Source organism: Poeciliopsis prolifica, unplaced genomic scaffold, assembly GCF_027474105.1.
Source record: "Poeciliopsis prolifica strain line A6 unplaced genomic scaffold, Auburn_PproV2 SCAFFOLD009, whole genome shotgun sequence".
NCBI lineage: Eukaryota > Metazoa > Chordata > Actinopteri > Cyprinodontiformes > Poeciliidae > Poeciliopsis > Poeciliopsis prolifica.
Window position 1 is genome coordinate 14587704 of NW_026562384.1, and position 13847 is coordinate 14601550.

At 38.1% G+C, this 13847-nt stretch overlaps 1 protein-coding gene across 2 annotated transcripts in view; it reads left to right on the forward strand.

The window, feature by feature from the left end:
* Positions 1-13847, forward strand: part of LOC129362832 (protocadherin-1-like) — a 190974-nt gene that overhangs the window by 148230 nt on the left and 28897 nt on the right. The window lies entirely within an intron of this gene.

Sequence of the window (13847 nt, forward strand, 5' to 3'; positions counted from 1 at the left end):
AATCCAAAGATCCTTCCAATATACTAATTTGTTATGAAACCTAAAATGATGCAATGTTTCTAATCCATGTTCCATATTTTGAAAGTTGTAGGGAAAATAGTGACACTTTTCAAGCCACATATAACTTACTTTCAAATTCTAAAATGCTGTTTACAACCAGCACATTTATTGGACAGAATTGACTTGATATAGTTGTCGCAAATCAATTGTTCAATGAATTTTCTATGTGAGAGTTTGTAGAGATTAGTCAGAGAGTCGTTTTGTTACTTGTCTGTTTAAAAATTACACCACCAGCATGGTTTCACATGATCATTTTCAGTTTCTGCAACTATTTTCTCAAAAAAATAGAGTTTAAAAATTCATGATGTACACTGAAACGAGGAAAAGGATAAATGGTTCACTGCAAGTTCATTAGATTTAAAAGGTCCAAACAGATCAGTTTGGAAGGAATGAGCGAATCAGCACATAAAACTGCAGCAAGAAGCAAATTTCCATGTATCTGCTCTTCAAGTGTCACCGTGCTCGCTCTAGGCTTCGCAAGATTCTCTGAAAAGTTGTGGAGTTAATCAGATGTAGGAGCTGAAGTGATGCACTGTAATCGGTAGTTCGAGGGGCTTAGCAGAAGTAAACTTCTTTCCAGAGCTGAACTTCTTTGAAGCATGTATCCTTTTTTCATAATGCCTCAAATGTTGTTGTCATCACTCATCTAGACATTTTCCCTTTTTATCCACTCCTTTTCCTTACGTTGCACAAGGAGGTTTTCTGGCTGTTTGAATGTCAGGTGTGAAACATATGCAAACCTTTTAAATATGATGTGTGCTGTCAGCATGGAGACCTCGATGGTCTATAAAATTGAAAAAAAATAAAACGTACACTGACTTTACAGACCGACTTTAAGATTTTAGTTGGAAAATGCCCAGCCAAGCTATAGATTTTTCTGACTTTGCAGTTTCTCCACACTACTTTGCTCTTCAGAGTACGTACAGTTTCAGTGTGTACAGTATCCCCACCATCCATTAATATTCCCAGCTGTTCTGCATTTAATTTCTTCCTTTTGTATATTCTCTCAGTTCTGCCTCTGCGACCTCCTAATTTACCCAGAGGGAGTAGAAAGTTTCATCTCCTCTTATTAAACTTAATTTCCACAGTGTGTGTGGGTGCATGTGCATGTGTGTGTTTGCTCAAAGACAAGGAGAAGCAGCCATGCAGTAAATTGTCCTTGTCATCCGTGTGTCACCAGCAGAGTCGGTAACCTTAACGAGGACTGCGTGTCCGCCCGCTCCTAGGCTCGGTAGCGGGGGTCTCTAAGGGCCCTCTGGTTGGTGTCCTCATCTCGCAGCCGGAACGCTGTGGACCCAATGGGACGCTTTCCTCCGACGCCCTCGAACAGCGTCACTGCTAATTAGCCAAACAGTTTGGAGGTGTAAGGTCCTTCTGTTGGTTGTTTTGTAGGAAGAACACAGCTGACTTCACAGTTGCACTAAGTTTCTCGCTTTGATTTTTCTGAGCTTCATACCTTGTTCAAGGACAGCAGAAATGTAAGGCAAATGTTCAAGAACTTGGGAGCTGATAAAATACATAGGAAATTATTCTCTCTCTTTGTTGATTTTGTAATGAAATGTAAATTATATATGTCTTTATGAAACACCCATATTCTAGAGTAATTATTGAAAAAGAACACTAACTTCCTTATTAACCCACTTTTACTACAACACCAGAAATGGAGATCAATAGGGGGATTGGTGTTGTGGCTGCAGAGAGGTGGACACTGTACTGATCTGTTGTGGTGAAGTCAGAGCTGAATCAAAAGACAACGATCTCGATTTACTGGTTCCCACCCTCAACTATGGGCATGAAATGAGTAACGACTGAAAGAACAAGATCTTGAATACAAGCGGCTGAAATGAGTTTCTTCCGATGGGTCTCTGGGCTCTCTCTTAGGTGAGAAAGTGCTTGTTCACATCAAGAGGAACCCTTTGTCCAGATGAGACATGTCTCATCATGGAGGAGGCCCAGAGAAAGACCCAGGATACGCTGGAGGGACTATGACTCTCAGCTGACCTGGGAACCTGGGACCTTGGTACTCCGCCATCGGAGTTGGTCCAAATGGCTAGGTAAGGGGAAGTCTGAGTCTCACTGATAAGGTTGCTCCCCCAGATAAGGGGAAGGTCATTTGTGTAGAGTCCCAATTTCTTTCAACCTGAGGATTTGCCCAGTTTGGGTTTCAATAAACGCCTCTCTGATTCAGATTTAACTTGCTTTGAAAACATTTTTTGTTGGTTTGTTGAAAGATTAGTTTAAATTTGAGTCAATTATTGGTGAAAACAAACAAAAAAAACCAAAAATTATAAGTGTGTGTGTTCTCACAGATCCAGTTTTTGAAAACTGGATTTAATGACCGAGGATCGTTTTCGCACCATTGAGAAATGGGGTCAGTATGTGCTCAGTGTTGCATGGCTCCCTCCTGTGACTGAGTCAGACTCTCTTGCCCTCTGCTGTCACTTAGCCCCCCCACCCCACGCACACTCTCACGCTTATCGCTCCTCACAGAGATTTGACTCAGATTCTCTCCTTCAGTCGTTTTCCTGGCTGCTTGCTGAGTCTCTCTCATAGTATCGCCTTTGTAAAAGGATCCCCAGCCCCGGCCTGCATTTGCATGGGCGGGAGCCAATGAGGGGGGCCAACTGGGAGAGTAAGGAGGAGAATCTTATTTCCATATATAACGAGGCCTTTTCTGCAGGCAGCTAGAGACCCAGAAAGCACAGGGAGATGAATTTATTTATGTATGGTTTTGTCAAAGATCTCCCCCAACACTTGAAGTCAGTCCAGGAAGCCAATTATGCACTGGGTTGCGAGAAAAAACAACATTTCTTTACATGTCATTTAGTCTCTTCAGCTTGCTTTTCCATTCCCCCTCACATAAAAAAATGAGAGAAAAGATCAGCTGAGTAGTAGTCGAACTGAACCACACTGATTCCGTCGTTATCGCTCCTGCTTCACGTCTCATTTGTGTTGCGATCAAAGCAGCAGCCTTTCATCTGCTGCCTGCAACTCTTGTGCTCGGCTTGAGGCCCGTTTCAGAGAGGAGCTTCAGGGTGATAACTTACCATCGTCTTCACTTTCTTGATTTTACTGTAAATGTCAAGGAAAACTCGCCCAAAACCAGAGAGCGAGCAGAACAACAACATGATGTGCAAGACGCCAAGAGTGCTTTTGTTCTTATCAGTCGAGATGAAGCAGCAATGGAGGAGAGGGTTAGAATAAGAAATGCGTTTGCATCTTATATTCTCCAGGATTTTTTTTTCCACATTTTTTGCCAGTTCTAATCTGCGATGCAAAAGAATTAAAGCGTGGAGCTGAGGCGTTATCTCCTGCACACAGCACAAGAAAGAGAGGGAGAGAATAGGCAAGAGCTGAATAATGAATCAAACACACTACAAAGCCTTTTACATTTCCTATACTTCACCTTAAATATTAAGAGGACTGCTTCTCAGCCCAATATTCATCTTAAGAAAATGGAGAAGTAGGAACCTTCGTACAACTGGTGGCTAAAAGGAGCTCTCCTTTCTGTCGGTTTCTGGGTTTTTGACTGACTCCCAATTCGCTTGAGGATGTTTTGCATAATGTTGACTGGGCGACCGAAAATGGAGGAGTATCTAAGCATCTGGACAGCCCGTGATGAATGCCATGAAGTCTCAGTGGGAATGCCGTGCGATGGATCATAAGACTGTGCGGAGATATCTCTTCACTGAAAAAATTGTAAATTTATTGAAGCGTCTTGCAGTCAGAGCAGCGCTCCTCAGCAGGATTTTGAAGTCTTTATTTTATGACTTCTCCCCCCTGCCCTTTCAGACACTTTTTACCCAGATATTGTGCATTCGATTATTAGTCTTGAACAAAGAACATGTTTTTTCACATAAGTTCACAAGCATAGCTTTTAATTTTTTGATAATCTGATATCAAACAATGGAAACAGATTATACAATCACTGCTTATTATTTCAAACTCAGATACTGGCCCAGTTTTATAAACACTTTGCTTCTTTATAAACACTTTGCTTCTTTGCATCAAACATTGTACATATAGCTCCAAAGTCAGCCATAAATAGCTGTTTTGTGTAGAAAACCTGCTTTGATCCTGTCACATATTGAACACCGCTCATATTTAAGCTATGGCAAAGTTGCGAGATGTGAACATAGTCATCCCTTATCAAACTCATCATGACTTTTTTGGAGATTATAAACTAAAGCATAACAAAATAAATCCCACCCAGTGAGTCTTTTTCTCCATTTTGTTTTGTTTTTTTTGTTTTTTCAAAAATTCATGGTCCATAGGTAATTTTTTTCACAGAACAATTTTATAGCCCCTGCCTGATTGAATAATGGTTAATGGCTTTTTGAGAAGATAAGGCCTAAAGCTACCACTGTTTAACATATGGCGAGGTGCTAATGGAGCCCTCAAGATGCTCCTGTCTGTATTGTTAACTGCCAGCAGTGAACTTGAAGCCATGGCGGCAGAAGCGACGTGAGATTTCACAGCTTCCCCCTGAAGATAATCTGATGTTAATTACCATGGGGCGCCAATAAATCACTCACAATCATGTCATAAACATGAAGGGGTCCTTCATGCATCATTATAGCTTTGCAAAGAGGAGTGAGCAAGCCTGGGACTTGCTCCGTGACACCCTCAGATTTGCATAAAGGTCCCTTCATTTTCCCGCCCCATCATTTCACCTCGCAAGACAGTGGCACTTTGACTTTAACAGCCTCTATCGTGTCTTTCTTCACATTCAGTCATTCCTCCGATGTCAAATTACAACCTGTCTCCTCACTGAGCTGAGGCTCCATGTGGAGCTTCATAAAGCAGTGTTAATATGGGCAAGAGGACAGAGGACAGAGGTAATTATAGACTTTTCAGCTCTTCATTAGAATCGATTATCTAATTGGTGCATTTAGAAGCATTTTATAAAATGATTAATTCAATTTGCATTTAAATGATTCATCCATCTACATTTTGTACTCTTTATGATGCCTCCAAACCCAGCATGTAGTGTGTCGGAGGCTTCCAGTCTTTTATAGAGCTCTTTGATTGCAAATACCACTCAGTCTGAAAGAGTACACACATAAAATTAAGGCCCTCTTAAAAAAATGATGATCCAAATCACCACTTAGTTACTTCCAGATTTAGTTGAAGACTTCTTTCTGACATATTCTGTGGATTTATTCATAGACGTTAAATTAGAACCACGCAGGCGGCAAACTGGAATGAAAATAGAAGAGGAAGCTTTGAGCTTCAGTGCTGAATTTGAAAGATGTTGGCCAAACGTTGCCTGAACCGGGCTGCTTGCACCACTTACCATCTGCCGGCCATTATAATCAACACTTCAGCTGACTGTGAAGCGGGTTTTAAGGATCTGATCAGTGAACTAACATATGATTAGGCAAAAACTTTTGGTTTCTTTGATGAGTTAAATCACATATCACGTTGGGATGCCAGAAATATCACAGAACCATGAGACTTGACAGGCTGGTTCGGTTTAAATTTAGGAAGGAGCAGCTGGTGTCGCATAATTCTTGGACTTAGTCAACAATTTTATTTGTGTTCAATTTTACATACTGAAGAAATTCTTCAATAAGGTCCAACTTTACAAGTTTAAGCAGGAACATAAATCTACTATTGAATCGTTTAACTTGAATCTGAAATCACAGAGCAGCAGCTCCAAAAACATATTTTCAAACCGAGCTTTTGTAATTAGGCATTTAAGAACAATATAAACTAACAAAAGATTCAGTGAACACAGAGACCCTTTTCCCAAAATGTACAGGTTCAACATAGAATTAGCTTAAACAGATAAAATGGAAAGTTAAAGAAAACTATATTCTTGGAGAAGAAAATGTAATGATCTGAGGTTGTTTGCCTGGAGGCAAAATTAATGACTCGCACAGAGTACAAGTTTTAGGTGTGGAAAAAACATTTTAAAGTAGTACATCCTGGTCTGGTCTGACAGATCAGTTGTTCGTCCTGTAACAAGATAATGAACCAAATCACAGCTCCAGGCATTTTACGAACACGGTAGCAGATAACCCCCAGCACAATCTCCAGCAATGGAGTTTTTAGCTGCTTATTAAGGTCATTTTAAACTATCTAACTGGTTTTAGCTCCAACAATCCTAGTAGAAACTTTTAGACCTTTAGAATAGTGCCATGTTTTACTTTTTCAAAGGGTGAATACTTTAGGTCACATTTTATTGTGACCAAAGTGGAAAACAATTAGCTTCCCTTATTCCTTATAGCAAGTTTGTTATTTCTTTAATCTGATCCCTGGTGAAAAATGATATCTCTCTCTTCTTTGGTGGGCGAGTGATTCTAGTATCTATTTATGCCCAAAATATGTCATAGGTTTTATATATTTTAGTGTAGTTGGAAGAATACTACATGTATCTAGTATCCCATAATGGGAAAATGGCTGTCCAGATAGATGTTTTGTAATGTTAATTCCATCAACCCAACAGAGTGAGCTGCTTTCTCCCTCTTTTTAAATATTTTTTAAAAAGCTGTGATAAAATATGCTCACATTGTATCATGGAGAACATTGTTCCAGAAGTGCAAACCTTGCACTAAGTGTTACTGCCGATTTCTTTTTTGCCTTAATTCTTCCAAGTAAGGCATAACATTTCATTGCTGCCTGTTCATCTGATGTAACCTGAATGAGATGGTATTTAAATTCTTTTGTCCACCATTCTGTCACAGATTTCCATCTGTATTTTAGGTAATTATTCAGCTGATGACCCAGCTTTAGCCAAGCTAAAGGCAGAAGGCCTCAAATTTGATCCTGAAACACTGACAGACTGAATGTCTCATTCATGATAGACCTCACCTGACATGATGCACCCGACATATGTATTGTATCTGATAAACAAACTCCTAAACATCAACTCCCTGGTATGATTGGGATGATATGCTGTTATGTTCTCAACAAACATAAATTATAGACAAACATAAAAAAAACTAATTGGGTGTCCATTCCTAAATACATTCACTACTTTTTGTTTCACATGTGAGTAATTTCTCTCTCTGTGGGATATTATTGTTCAAATTGTTTGGGTGGCTTTGGAACCTCCAAGTTTAAAGGCAGCATCAATTGCTTCTCTAAGAACAATTTATGTTAATGTTCTCTAATATTTTTGGAGAAAAGAGAAGAGGGGTGGTGTAATAGTAAGCAATTATAACATGTATTTGACAAAGAATATAATTTTAGCGATGCCCTGATAAGTAAAATAATAAATTAGAATATGGCTGTTTTCTTGTCATGATGGATGGATAGCGATGACAATGAATGAGGAATAAATCTAAAAGCTGTGGGACATAAAATACATTCGAAATCCAGAACAAATCCATGCAAGAAAACTGTTTGATATCTAATGGATTAATGTACTCATGTGGAAAAAGTACTCATAGATAAAGATGAAAGTCTATTACGGAAATGGAAAAAAAATAGTTATTTACAAGTACAAAGTTTTAGGAAATTATGTATTAGGTCGATGATTCAAGGTTAGTATGACTGGCATACATCTCCAGTAGTCCAAACACTGTATGAAGGGATAAAGTTTACAACTTTCAGGCACTGATCAGACTATTCTGCAATCACCTTTAATTTAGTTGTGTTTATTACTACAACTGTGCTTGTGGTCATAATTTATCATGAGATTTTTATTACCAGAGAGCCTTGTAGTACAAAGGTTAAATAAGTAAAGGTAGTAAAATAAAATACAACAAATTTCTCTCCCGTCTTCTTTGCCTCTTATAAATCTCCATATCTAATGGGCATGGAGGTGACTCACACAACTTGGCTGCAGTAGGAGAAAGCCAATTAAAGTGGAAGGCAAATGTGCTTCGTATCTTCAGAGTCGCTTCGCTCTTTCTGAACATCTAGACGTAGTCTGTCCGCTGCCCTGATCACGTTGACGGGTCTATTACACTTTGTGTATGCTTGAGCTGATACAGGTCGTGACACAACAGTTGCAGGTACACAAGAGTTCAAAATAAATCAATTTAAACTGGTTAAATGTTACTGGGAGCTGTGGTAATCACCTATTTCAATGAGCTACAATTATGTTAAATTTGTTTTAGAACTTTGTTTATATTCACATTTGTTTTTCATTTAAAATTCAATCTAACCTGAAATCAGTTTGAAGATGTTACCTATCACTGTAGGTAAAATGCTAACTATTAAGAACAGTGAAGACCCCATAATGTTGAAGCTAAACCAGAACTGTGAAGTCACTATCAGTCAACCGTGTGTCCTTTTTGGCTCAATTAAATGTCTCAGTGAGTGGACATACGAGCACATAAAATGAAAACAAAATAATTTTGTTTTTCCATCTGCATGCAGCATGAAGTTAAATCTCAATTATCTGTTGATACATTATTTGAGGCTTTAGTTCATTTGCACTATAGCCTTTAAACATTTGCTGATATGTCTCCTCCATTACCCAATAGCTGTCCTTACACTGGACCATTTACAGAAATGTGCTGTGTCTTTTAAACAGCAATTGACTCAGATTCTCATAGAACCTGAGTGAAAATAAAAATCATCTCAATGTCTTCATAAATGCATTAACTAATGAACACACTGTTGACTTGTCCTCACCACCTAGACTACAAGAGAGCTGATGGTAATTGTCACAAGTTTAATTTTGTTTGGAAAAAGTTAACTGGGCTACCTTTGTTGTCACATTAAGATATCATACAATACTTAATGTATTCAGAGGGTACCAGTGTATCAGTCATGCAAAATATAGGTTTGGTATTTTAATATGGAGTTGAAGCTTTAAATTGGCAGTTGTGTGAAAGGGATAAAAAAAAAATAGTTCTATTACACCCATCCTCATTTCAACAGTGTGAACCCTTGTGAATTTCAACAATGTTTGGTAAACTGTTCTGATGCACTCAGGAGGATTATTTATTGTCTTGTGATCTTGCGACTACCATCCTTCCTCTCAGTCTGTGCTGCTGTTTGGACATGGACCCATAAAGTATCTAGGACTTTTGGCTGTTTGCTTTAGTTTTTATCTATGGTCTCTGAGTTAGTCCTCTCTTGTTAAGTGTAACTATGCAAATTTGGTTTGGATGCAGCTAATGTTCAGTAATCTAAATGAGGGTAGAAAACCAAATTCTGAACATTCAGACTTTCTTCATGCCACCTGATTCTCTTTAAGTTCGTGTTACAGATTCATGATGAGGCTGCGGCTGTGTCAACAACATGCCACTGTTATTTACTGCTGGTGTTTTCATCAGGCAAACTACCACCTCACACACTTTCAGATCATTGAAAACAAAATGTTCACATGAATGTTCTTCACCCTCTTCTGCTATGGTCTAAGCACTTTGCTTCATTTGAGTTCAGAGTGCCTCTCTGTTTGAGGTTTTGTCTGCCACACTGCATCCTGACTTGGACCTACCTCAGGCTGGTATTAGACCCAGCCGATGTCATCCTTATTTATGCGCACAGAGTTACAGTGCATCTCCTCATCCACTCAGCACTTGGCAGATAAGAGCTTTCTTTATCCTGCTTATCTCGCAAAAGATAAAACACCGTCAGAGCCAAAGTGGAAATGAGATGTGGAGACAAACAGCATCTTTAAATCTCTAAAGAGTGTGAAATGCTCTCAGACTGGTCAGTTCAGCATAATATAGCGTCATCACGAAAGAATTATGATAATTTGCCCTGTCTGGATGAGTGAGGGGAAGGATACAGAGAGGAGAACTTGAATACCATATTCAGCACCAGTTTCTCTGTTTGCTGAGACACATGGGTAAATAGAAACGGTGGGTAACATGTACTGATACTCTATCAAGTGAGCGCGGAGCACTGCCTGAGCTCTCACTGATGAATACCATGTGATACGACTAGATTTTTAAAGGAACCTTTAATGATTTCTGACTGTGACAAATAAGAACTTTTGGGAAAAAGTAAAAAAATAAAAAATAAATAAACTGACTCAGTGCAAAAAAGAAGATATGAAGAATTTCAAATGTGTAAAGTAAGCCAACCGAACCGAAACTGTGAGCCCCTTTAGCACAGTCATTTATATTCATCTTGTGGTAATGATGCTCTAACAAAAACATACATTTTACTATTGACTGGATCAGAAACTCCAAAATGCCTCCAGTTAAAAGACAATAATGCTGAAAAGAACTTACGAGTAAATAAAAACATGTTCTCTTACAGATGGTATTTTAATGGACACATCCTGAGCAGAAAATCAACTGTCAATGTTTTGGCTTTGATACAAATTTTAGCAGAATATATTTTCTATTGAATATGATTTCTGTCAGAGGTGTATCAAGCACAAGTTAAAAACTCACAACTGTTCCCTTTCCCATACAGCTTTCAGTCCTTCATTTTCAAATATTATTATTTTTTTTTGTATAGCTTCTTAGCCTAGTTTGAAATAGGAAGGAAGAGTCTCCTTTTTTCTACTAGTTTCATTTAAGACAGAAATCTGATTGCATCTAGTCTATAGATCATTGTTTTGTTTGTTTCATTTCATGGTGACGTGAAGCTTTTATAACTGTAGATTCAGATGATTCCAGTCCAGGCTATGTTGCCTTGTCTGGTAATCGCATAAGCTGAAAACAACAATGAGCACAGGCTCTGTTTGCTGCCTGCTGTCAGTTTCGCTTTCTGAGTGTCTTTCTGATGGAGCGACATTTTGTTTCAACTGACGGTCAGTAAAGACTCTCGTTGCCTCCGCCTCCTTCTGTTTTCTATTTTCTTGCCAATTCTTCTCCTCTCGGCTGCTGCAGACATGACAGAATGCTGTGAAGCTCCCTGACAGTGTTCCGTTTCCCTCCTTTTGGTGTCGTTTGTGCCTTCTAGTGAATTCGATCCCTTCACATGAAACATTTCCTGTTCCCTTTTTCTTCACTCGGCCACTTTTGACAAATCACATATAAGTTTTCATCCCCCAACCATATTTCACGGCGGCTGAAGGTTGCAGAAGCTGATGAAGATCATTCACTTCACAGTCCATTTATTAAAATCATTAAAAACATTCAAACATGTAAATTGCATGTATTGGAGTGTGAAGTCATTTTCCCTCCAGCATGCAAAAACACACCAACCTCGCTCAGAAAGTTTAATCTTCATAAACTGGAGAGACAGTGTTGACACACCCGAGCAGTCTCAGAGTGGTGATTCTAATCTACCAACCTGGCTTCCAGAGATTAGACACATCCCTTTAGGGTGTTGATTGAAACATTTGCATCTACTTAAGTTCGTTTGGTTACACATATATTTTTGTTCAGCTTTGTCTGGCAATTAACTGAACATTTATCAGATTATTTTCAGTTCAACGAGATGATGTGATAGTTGATATTTATCTCTGCTGAAACAAGAAGGCAATATCATGCATTGCTCTATATGAGCGGAGTTTCTGGCTATTGTACTAAACTCTCTGATGAGGGGTGGAGACTTCAGGTTTTAAACTGTACATGGCAAGTAATGTTGAATGTGTCACAAATATTTAAGAAAGCAACTAAATTCTGCAAAAAAAAAAAGCAAAATGGTGGCATTCTCTGAATTTGATAAATTCGCAATAATATAGTCAAAGTTTTATTAAATAAATCCATAAAAATAAGAGTAAGAAAAAGACAGCAATGCAAAATTGTTTCCTGATCATTTAATAATAGAATTTAATATCTTATTCCTTAATTATTAAACTTTTCTCATAGAGGTGTGAATGTTCTGCACACAATATCCAAGTTTTGTTTTGAGAAATCAATACATTTAATAATTTCTCACACAATTTAATCTATTTGACAAAATCCTCACTGGTTTTAGTGAGAATCAGTGAGGTGTTAACTTCAGGTTTTTCAGTTGATAGAAAGAAAAAAAAAATGTTTTGCACATTGGGTATTGACACTGATGTTGAAACTGACTGCTAAGAACTTCTTGAATGTACCTATGCAAGAATGATTTAGTACAGAAACCAGTATTTATTCTACTTCTTCTGTCCTTTATTTTGCTACCATTGATACAATTGTGCTAAAGTGTCCAAGTAGACTTTATTGACAAATGGGCTTGGCCTCTTTACATTATTTTTGTTACTGTCATCATCTGAGATGTTGCACTTTTTTTTATTTCAAGGCTTATGCCCCGTTCACTATAGAATGGTCAACAGAACCAAATTTACAAAAGTGACTCGATTAACATCAGAGAACAAACCAATGTTTGTTTTACGTAAGCAAGACATTGATTTTAGGATTGTCGAGTTTATTTTTCCAGAACTCATCCTATCCCTTTGTGCATTTGATTATGGAGCTTTAAAACCAATGCACCACTGCATTCTATTCTGTTCTATGTCGACAATCATAACTGTTGCTACATCTGCACTGACTGATCACCACTTTGCATGCAAATACACTCCAGCAACACACACAGACAAGGACACACTGCATGTTGTTTTATCTGCAACCTCTGACCCTCCTGCATAGCTGTAAACACACCATTAATGTAAATCTATGTGTATATCATCAAGACAGGCTGCAGTACTGATCTTTCCCATAAGTCACCAGGTCTTGTTGTGGCTATTGATTTGGCAATCCTTCTGAACACACACAATGTTTACATTCCAGCTAGTTCAGGCAGCTCTGAGCTGATGAAGAGACATCCAGCAACAATCATTCCTGAGCCACAATACATATATATGTGATGCACAAGCTACATCTATAAACAGCAATAATTGATGAAGCTGATACTCTTGGCCCTCTGGAAGTCAATTTTTCCTTGGAAAAGGTAACTGATGGGACATTAGAAAAGAAGATTGGTGTGTGTAAGTCATGTAAAAAAGGAGTTAGCCTTTTACCAAAGCTATTAAAGCCTAAAATACCATCTTGATACAAAACATGCTGCAGCAACACAGACATCCCCAACACTAATGCCAACATCCACAATTTACATAAAGAAGTTTTTTTTTCAAAGTTATGTGAATGATCAGTGTTTTTTGAAACAGTCGAAAGTTGCACTTTGCGTAAATCTGATGGTTAAATAACCTAAGTAATAGATTACAAATGATAAATATCTTTGCTGTTGAGCTTGTATGTTTATTTACTCAATAGTTCTAGCTGTAAAAATGTTTTTGAACTGAAAATATTTCTTATTTTGTCAATATATATCTTTTGATTAAAATGTGGTCCTATTCATTGATTACAGACCCTGTAATAAGTCAGTAGCTACCAACACAGACATCATACTCTTGTTTTTTTATGGATCGTGTGGAGAAGAACGACAAATTTCCACCTCTTTATGCTAATATATCATGTAGCAATGATGAAACAGAGTTGCTCTATTTAATATTGATTGATGTGCACTCCAGACTGTATAGATATTTTTTACCCACCAATTGTGACATTTTTCCAAAAACAGTACAAAAACAGTACAATTGAATTTATCATCCATCATCCAAATATTTTCTAGATATGAGAAAATAGTTTGTGATGCAATATAAAAGACACTCACATTCATCGAGTCACTCAGATTTACCTGGATTTCACAGATGGAAACACTGAGACTCCATGACTGTAGGATTCAGTTCATGCATGGCTCCAGGCCTTCTGCTGACATTTAACCTTGGTGTGGAAACTTACAGACACATCAGGGGGATGCTTGGAGAAAGCTTTTCATCTATTTGTGTGTGTGCGTGTGTGTGTGGAGGTCATCTGCCGCCTGAAGCAGAAAATTCCTGTCACCCCTCTGGAGTCTCTGCATTTCTCACCAACTCTTGAATTCACTTCTCTCCTTTTCTCTTTTCTATTTTCTTGGAAAATAAATCTAAATATCCAGGT